Raw genomic sequence first — 9,899 nt, 5'->3', positions numbered from 1 at the left:
TTTACTATCCCACTTTCACCAGTGAATAGACCAGACAGAAAATCAATATGGAAACATTGGCCTTAATGGAAACTATACAGAAATTCCCTCTGAAAGCAACAGAATATGCATCTTCTCAAGCACACATGGAAAATTCTCCAGGATAGATCACATGTACCACAAAAAAAAAAAAATTTAATTTCAGAAAATTGAAATACCAGGTGTCTTTTTTGATCATAGTGATATGATACTAGAAAATTACATGATGCAAACTGGAAAATTTGCAAATACATGGGAGATTAAATAACATGCTACTGAACAGCCAGTGGGTCAAAGAAGAAATCAAAAGAGAAAATATACATTGAGACAAGTGGAAATACAACATACCAAAACTGAAAGGATATAGCAAGAGCAGTCCTAAGAGAAGTTCACTGCATTAAATGTCTGTATCAAGAAGTGAGAGCTCTCAACCTAATTTTACACCTCAAGGAACTACAAAGAAAGGAACAAAACCCAAGTTGTTGGAAGGAAATAAAGATCAGAGTAGGAATATGTGAAATAGAAACTAAAAAGAATCAAAGATCAATGAATCCAAGAGCTGGTTTTTTGAAAAGAAAACTGACAAACCTTTAGACTAAGGAAAAAAGATGCAAAATCAAACAAAAATTGTCATGATTGATACACCACCAAAATATAGAGGATCATAAGAGACTGCTATGAACAGAGTACAACAAACCTGACAACTAGAGGAAATGGAAAATTCCTAAAAATATACTATTACCAAGTCTCAATCACGAAATAAAAAATCTGAAGGGACCAATTATTAGGAGATTGAATCAAGTCATCAAAAACCTCCCAACAACAACAAAAAATAAAAATAAATTGAAAAAAAATAAACCTGCCAAAAGTCAAGGACCAGATAGCTTCATTGGTGAATTCTACCAAACATTTGAATAATACCTAACTAGTCCTCAAGTTCTTCAAAAAATGGAAGAGGAGAAAATACTTCAAACTTGTTTTATAAAGCCAGCATTACCCTGGTATTAAACTAGAAATGGACGCCACAAGAAAATTCTAGGCCAGTATCCTGATGGCCATAGGTGTAAAAAGCCTCTACAAAATATTAACCATATTCAGCATTAAAAGGATCATACATTGTAACCAACTGAGAGATTTATGCCAGGGATACAAGGATGGCTCATTACCTGATATATGATACATGTCATTAACAAAATAAGGCTAAAAATCATAAGGTCACCTTAACATGCAGAAAAAACATCTGACAAAATTGAACATCCATTATAAAAACAAGGATTAGCAGGAATGTACCTCAACATAATAAAGGCTATATATCACAAGTGTACAGCCAACATAATGAAAAACTGAAAGCTTTCCCTCAACATCAGAAACAAGAATGCCCATTCTCCCCACTTTTAACCAACATAGTATTGAAAGCCCTAACCAGAGTGATTCGGATTTGGGAAAAGAAAAAGCATCTAAGTCAGACTCCACCAAAATACTTAAAACTAATAAAATTCAATAAGGCTCCAGTGTACAAAAATCAATATGCAGAAATATGTTGTATTTCTGTACATTAACAATGAACTATCAGAGAAATTTCTTAATCCCACTTACATCTGCACAGAAAAGAACAAAAGAATTTAACCGAAGGGGAAAGACCTGTACACTGAAAAACTTAAGACACTGATGAAAGAAATCGAAGACATAGGGGCACCTGGGTGGCTCAGCAGTTGAGCATCTGCCTTTGGCTTGGGGCATGATCCTGGAGTTCCAGGATTGAGTCCCACATTGGGCTTCCTGCATGGAGACTGCTTCTCCCTCTGCCTCTCTCAGTCTCTCATGAATAAATAAATAAAATATTTAAAAAAAAAGAAATTGAAGACATAAATAGGTTAAAAGACCTTACATGCTCTTGGAATGGAAGAATATTGCTAGGATGCCCACACTGCCCAAAGCAATCTACAGATTTAGTGCAATCCCTATCTAAATTCCAATGGCATTTTCACAGAAATAACCCTAAAACCACAAAGGCCCCAAATAGGCAAATCAAATTTTTTTTTTTTTAAGATTTGATTTTCAAATGATCTCTGCATGCCACATGGGACTCAAACCCATAACCCAAAGTTCAAGAGTTGCATGCTCCACCAAGCCAGCCAGGCTCTGCTAGCCAAAGCAGTCTTGAGAAAGAACAACAGAGATGGAGGCATCATGCTTTCTGATTTCAAACTATGTTGCAAAGCTATAGTAATCAAAATAATATGGTACTGGCATATTAAAAGACACAGATAAATGAAAAAGAATAGCTGAGAAACCCATGCATACATGGGCAACCTACAACAACAGAACCAAGAATATACAATGGATAAAGGACAGTCTCCAATAAATGGTGTTGGTTAAACTGGATAGCTACATGGAAAAGAATGAAACTGGACCACTGTCTTCCACCATATATAAAAACCAGCTCAAAATGGATTAAGGCCTGACCATAAGACCTAAAGCCATAAAACTCCTAGAACATAAGTGACCATCTTGACGGTTCTGGCAATGATTTTCTAGATCTGACAACAAAAGCAAGGACATACAAAAAATAAGTTTGATAACATCAAAATAATTTTGTTGGCTGCACAATGAAGGCAGCCAACAAAATGAAAATGCAACTTTACAGAATGGGAGACAATATTTGCAAATCATGTGATAATAGGGTTAATATTCAAAATAAAGGATTACAACTCAATAGCAAAAAAAAAAAAAAAACATTAAAAAATGAGCGAATACTTGAATAGACATACTTAAAAGACCTACAGATGGCCAGAAGTATGAAAAGATGCATGGTTATGCACCTAATGTCACTAATATCAGGGAACTATGTCTCAAAACCACAGTGACTCAAGATCTCATACTCCTTAGAATGGCTATTATCAAAAGACAAGAAATAACGAGTTGAGAAAGGGAACCATTGTGAACTACTGGTGAGAAACTAGACTGGTGCAGCCACTGTGGAAAACAGGATAGAGGATCTTCAAAAAATTAAAAATACAACTACCATATGACCTAGAAATTTTTCCTCTGGGTATTTATCCAAGGAAACAAAAACTCAAAAAGGTATCTCCACTGCCATATTCATTGCAGCTTTATAACAACCAAGACAGGGAAACAACCTAAATGTTCATCAATGTATGGAAAAGAAAGTGTGTGTGTGTATACACACAATTATGTGCAGTGGAATATTCAGCCATAAAAAAAGAAAATCTTGCTGTATGTAACAACGTGGATGAACCTGGAGGGCATAAATTATGCTGAGTGAAATAAGTCCGAAAGATATTACCATATGATCTCACTTATATGTGCAGTCTTTTTTGTTAACCTGAGCTCATAGATACAGAGAACAGATGGCTAGCAGCTGGGTAAAATGAGTGAAGTTGGTCACAAGGTACAAACTTCCACTTATAAGTCATGAGGTCGTAATGTGCAGCATGGAAACTATAATAATATTGTGTATTTGAAAGTTGCTAAGAGTAAATTGTAAAAGTTCTTATCACAAAATAATTTGTAAGTATATATGTGGATGGATATTAACTAGAGTTGTGAGCATTTCACAATATATACAGAAATCTGATCTTAATGTCATATAACTGAAACCAATATAATGTTATATGTCAATTATATCTCAATAAAAAAAAAGAATATGAAACACAAAGATTGCCCCTGAGGCAAAAGACAATGTCATATCTTAATTGCTTCTGTCTTGGCCAAAGTGTAAAGTAATACACATTCCCAAATGTTTTACTGCTCCTAACGCTAACTTCTCTCCCTCAAATTGACGTAAATATAACAAAAAAGAAATAATACATGATGATTATAAAAGCAAATTAAACACCCGTAAATTTGATTTCATGGAACTCTGCAATAGATTAATTGGGAAATACTCTCTGAAACAAAGCCTGTAAGGAAATCAGGGATGCAGAACCGGGCAGAGGGAAACGCTGGACCGTTCGGACGGCTGCAACAGGTGTCCCTTTCAAAGCTCTAGCTCTAATGCTGACCTGACTTCCACACAAATCTGGAATCGATGCACTGTGGTTGAGACGTGCCCCCGCCTCAACCAGTCATTTGTTTCCGGCCGTCTGCCGGAGATAAACAGTCTGCCCCGGCAAGGCAGCTGCCATAAGCTGAGAGCCATTTCCAGAGAAAATTTTAGCTGTGAGCAGTCAGCGAGCACCTTTGGAAAGAGCTGCTTATTCACGAAAGGGATTGATTGTAGGTGGTACATCCCAGCATCCACTGCAAAGTTCAACATGTAACTCCACAAATGTTGGACTAAGAAATACAGGTCATAGCCCAGAAGCACTGAGGAATGAGGTCATGGAGGAAATATTGCACCAATAGCCAGGAGGAAACATAACCCAAGAAGGAACCTGGCATTGTGACAATATATTCCCTAAGAATATGTGTAGATTCTAGAAAAGTACCTAAGGGCCTGAGAAACTGATAACAGTTTTTTTTGTTTTTTGTTTTTTTTTTTTTTGTATACCATGCAGTGCTAATGAGAAACAAAACCAGAATGGAGAAGGATCAAGTAGACGGTGCTTGAATATCCCCCCACCCAAGGCTTTGAGTTGGCCTAGCAATAATGTCTAACCAGAGACTCTTCCAGACTGAAGACCAGTTTTAAATCTGAATTATAATTCACTAATGTAATCCAGGATTGCTGCTACCCTTAGCCGCCTACCAAAAACACATCCTCTCTGGAAGAAGAAAATATATTGGGCCACACATTTCTATTATAATTTTTGACGTGTAAAAATCAGGGCATAAAAACAGATACATAAGGAAACAAAACATAATTGAAAGCTGAAAAATACAGACAATAGGAACAAATAAGAGATCCAAATAAAGGAACTATCAGAAACAGATTTTGTAAAAACTCGGTTTAACAGGGTTGGGGAAATTTAAAAATTGATAATTTTGGCCAAAAACTAGAAATTGAACTTAAAATGGAAAATCTGGAGGGAGGGGCAAGGTGGCCGAAAAGTAGGGGTCCTCAGCTCACCTGGCCCCCAAATCCTGAACACTTATGAATTCGACCTGAGATGTAAAGTGCAGCTGGAACGCTACAGAAAGTTTTTCACTTCTAACAAGGTAAGAAGGCAGAAAAAAATAATAAAATAGGGGAGGGGTACCCCGAGGAGCCGGGCTAAAGCAGAGCAGCGAGAGCCTCAGAGCAGGAAAGCCCAGCCCTGGACCAAAGAGAACTTTAAAAATCTGTGGCTGTTTTCTCAGGCAGAACTGCAGGAGGGCCAGGGAAGCCCCCAGACTCCTGGAGTCGCTGTAAAAGGAGGGGTGCGGGGTGGGGACAGGGCTCACGCCAACCACTGGCCGGTCTCGGTGAAGGGCTGGAGTGCGCAGCCCTCGGGGCACCTGGGAGAAGCCAGTCAGGCGGCCGACTCCAGGCAGAGGTGGCTGAGGCCTGTTCCCTGCGGGAGAGGCGGCCCTGGGAGTGCGGGTACAGCAGCACAGGGCCCCAGGTCCCAGGGCGACCAAGTGGACAAAGCCAGCGACCCTGCATTCCCCCGACACAGGCAAAAGCAGGGAGGGCACAGAACATGGAGAACCCTCCTGGCCCTGGGCACCTGCAAGCTGTGCGGTTCAGCACCCCCGAGCCCGCGGGGAGCATCCAGGCCAGTGTGGACTGGGAGCTACGGGTAGTCACTCATGGGGAGCTCGACTCCAGAGCTGGAGACCTGGCTGCCACCACTGTTGTTCCTCCTGGCGTCACCGTGTGCCTGGGAGGGGCGGGGCCGCCAGGGAACAGAGGCCTCATGCGGTCAACAGCTCCCACTGAGCCCAGCACCTGGCAGGGGGCGGGCATCTCCCCCAGGTGTACACACCTGAGAATCAGCACAGCAGGCCCCGCCCCCAGAGACCAGCTAGAAGGACAGGAGAAAGGCAGGCTCTTGACCAAGCAGTGCTAGAAAGCTCCAGGACTGAGGGAAAATAGTATATAGAACTAGAGGGTCCTTTTTCTCTTTTCTTTTTCCATCACAACTCGTTTTTATATCAGACTAATAGTTTCCAATATTTTTTCTTTTCCCACCTTAACTACAATATTTTACCAACTCTTCATTTTTAAGTTTTTTTCCTTTTTGACATTCATATTTCTACAATTACATGTCCTAGATATATTTTTCATTTCATTTCTGGATTCCCTTCAATGTATTCAATTTTGATAGATTAATGATTTGGGGTGTTTTATTTTTTCTGCCTTGTTTTGTTTTACAATGGTGGAAGTTAGTACCTTCTAAAACACGACCAACGTATACCCAGAACCAAGTGGTATACTGGTTCATTCTGTGAGATTATATTCTTTCCTTCTCTCCATTCTGCCCCCCTCCTTTTGTTTTTGTGTTCAATGTTGGGGCTTTTTATAAGTATTGCTGGTTTATGTAAATTTAGGATTGAGCATCTTCTAACATACAGAACAAAATACACTCAGAACCAAGTGAGGATCACCCTCTAGGACCCATCAGAGAGACTACATTCTCTCACCACCACCATCCTCACCTCCCCTTCCCCCGTTTTACTCTTTCCTTTCCTTTTTCTTTTTTCTTCTTTGGTTTGGGTTTTTTTGCTTTTTATTTTTACTACTTTGTTTGAAAATTTGTTTTTCACTTTAGTCGTCCTTCTGTTTTATTTTCTTCTGTTCTTTTCCTTTTATTTTCTGGTCTCTGACCTCTTCAGAATCATCTAGGGTGTTTTTTTTACTTAGGTCTTCATTGATATTTTTGACTCAGCCCGCTCATACAGCTGCTCTGCACTGGACAAATGACTAGAAAGAATTCACCACAAAAGAAATGACGAGAAACAATACTCTGTCATGGAGTCACAGAATTTGAATTTCAATACAATGTCAGAAATTCAATTCAGAAATACAATTATAAAACTACAGGTGGGTCTGGAAAAAATGCGTAAAGGACTCTAGAGAATTTGTTACTGCAGAATTTAAATCTAATCAGGCTGAAAAAAATAGATTAAATGAGATACAATCCAAACTGGATGTTCTAACCGCTAGGGTTAATGAGGTGGAAGAGAGGAGTGACATAAAAGACAAGCTGATAGTAAGGAAGGAAGCTGAGGAAAAAAGAAAAATAAGAGCCCATGAGGAAAGACTTATGGAAATAAATGACAGCTTGAGAAGGAAGAATATATACATCTAATTGGGATTCTAGAAGAGGCTGAGAGAGAGACAGGACCACAAAGTATATTTGAACAAATCATAGCTGAGAACTTCCCTAATCTGGGGAAGGAAAGAGGAATCCAGATCCAAGAGATAGAGAGGACCCCACACACACAAAAATAAAAAAATAAAAACATTCAACACCTCGACATTTAATAGTGAAACTTGCAAATTTCAAGGATAAAGAGAAAATCTTTAAAGCAGTGCAAGATAAGAGATTCTTAAATGGGGAGAAGTATCAGATTAACAGCAGACCTCTCCACAGAGACCTGGCAGGCCAGAAAGGGCTGGTAGGATATATTCAGGGTCCTAAATGAGAAGAACCTGCAGCCAAGAATACTTTATCCAGCAAGGCTCTCATTCAGAATAGAAGGAGAGATAAAGAGCTTCCAAGATAGGCAGAAACTGAAAGACTATGTGACCACCAAACCAGCTCTGCAAGAAATATTAAGGGGGACTCTGTAAAAGAATGTAAAAAAAAGGGGAAGTCCAAGGAAACAATCCACAAAAACAGGGACTGAATAGGTATTATGATGACACTAAATTCATATCTTTCAATAGTAACTCTGAATGTGAATGGGCTTAATGACCCCATCAAAAGACGCAGGGTTTCAGACTGGATAAAAAAGCAAGTCCCATCTACTTGCTGTCTACAAGAGACTCATTTTAGACATAAGGACACCTACAGCCTGAAAATGAAAGGTTGTAAAACCATTTACCATTCAAATTGGCCTTGAAAGAAATCAGGGGTAGCAATCCTCATATCAGATAAATTAAACTTTATCCCAAAGACTGTAGTAAGAGATGAAGAGGGACACTATATCCTACTTAAAGGATCTATCCAACAAGAGGACCTAACAATCATGAATATTTATGCCCCTAATGTGGGACCTGCCAAGTATATCAATCAAGTAATAACCAAAGTAAAGACATACTTATTTTTTAAAAGAATTTATTAATGAGAGACACAGAGAGAGGCAGAGACATAAACAGAGGCAGAGGTAGAGAGAGAAGCAGGCTCCATGCAGGGAGTCCGATGTGGGACTCAATCCCGGGTCCCCAGGATCACGCCCTGGGCTGAAGGCGGCGCTAAACTGCTGAGCCACCCAGGCGAGTAAAGACATACTTAGATAATAATACACTAATACTGGGAGACTTCAACATGGCAGTTTCAGTAAATGACAGATCTTCTAAGCAGAACATCACCAAAGAAATAAGAGCTCTAAATAGTACACTGGACCAGATGGATTTCACAGATACATACAGAACTTTGCATCCGAACGCAACTGAATACACATTCTTCTCAAGTGCACATGGAACTTTCTCCAGAATAGACTGCATAGTGGGTCACAAATCAGGTCTCAACAGATACCAAAGGATTGGGATTGCCCCCTGCATATTTTCAGACCACAATGCTTTGAAACTAGAACTCAATACAAGAAGAAATGTGGAAGAAACTAGAACACGTGAAGGTTAAAGAGCATCCTACTAAAAGATGAATTGGTCAACCAGAAAATTAGAGAAGAATTAAAAAGATTGATGGAAACTAATAAAAATGAAGATACAACTATTCAAAATCTTTTGGATACAGGAAAAGCAGTCCTAAGGGAAATACATTGCAATACAAACGTCCTTCAAAAAATTGGAAAAAACTCAAGTACACAAGGTAACCTTTCACCTAAAGGAACTGGAGAAGAATAGCAAGTAAAGCCTACACCAAGCAGAAGAGAGATAACAGAGATTCAAGCAGAACTCAGTGAAATAGAGACCAGAAGAACTGTAGAACAGATCAACAAAACCAGGAGTTGGTTCTTTCAAAGAGTTAATAAGATAGCTAACCCCCTAGCCAGCCTTATTAAAAAGAAAAAAGACACAATAAAATCACAAATGCAAAAAGGAGAGATCACAACCAATACCAAGGAAATACAAACGATTTTAAAAACATATTATGAGGAGCTATACGCCAATAAATTAGGCAATCTAGAAGAAATGGACGTATTTCTGGAAAACCACAAACTACCAAAACTGGAACAGGAAGAAATAGAAAACCTGAACAGGCCAATAACCAGGGAGGAAATTGAAGCAGTCATCAAAAACCTCCCAAGACACAAAGTCCAGTGCCAGATAGCTTCTCAGGGGAATTCTATCAAATGTTTAAAGAAGAAATAATACCTATTCTACTAAAGCTTTCCAAAAGATAGAAAGGGATGGTAGACTTCCAAACGCATTTTTGAGGCCAGCATCACCTTAATTCCAAAACCAAAGACCCCACCAAAAAGGAGAATTATAGACCAATATCCCTGATGAACACAGATGCAAAAATTCTCAACAAGATACTAGCCAATAGGATCCAACAGTACGTTAAGAAGATTATTCACCATGACCAAGTGCGATTTATCCCCAGGATGCAAGGCTGGTTCAACACTCGTAAAACAATCAACGTAATAGATCACATCAACAAGAGAAAAAACAAGAACCATATGATCCTCTCAATAGATGCAGAGAAAGCATTTGACAAAATACAGCATCCATTCCTGATCAAAATTCTTCAGAGTATAGGGATAGAGGGAACATTCCTCAGCATCTTAAAAGCCATCTACGAAAAGCCCACAGCAAATATCATTCTCAATGGGGAAACACTGAGAGCCTTTCCCCTAAGATCAGG

The sequence above is a fragment of the Canis lupus genome, chromosome 11 (genome assembly GCF_048164855.1).
Source record: "Canis lupus baileyi chromosome 11, mCanLup2.hap1, whole genome shotgun sequence".
In the NCBI taxonomy this organism is placed as follows: Eukaryota; Metazoa; Chordata; class Mammalia; order Carnivora; family Canidae; genus Canis; species Canis lupus.
Note: the sequence above shows the minus strand (reverse complement) of the source record.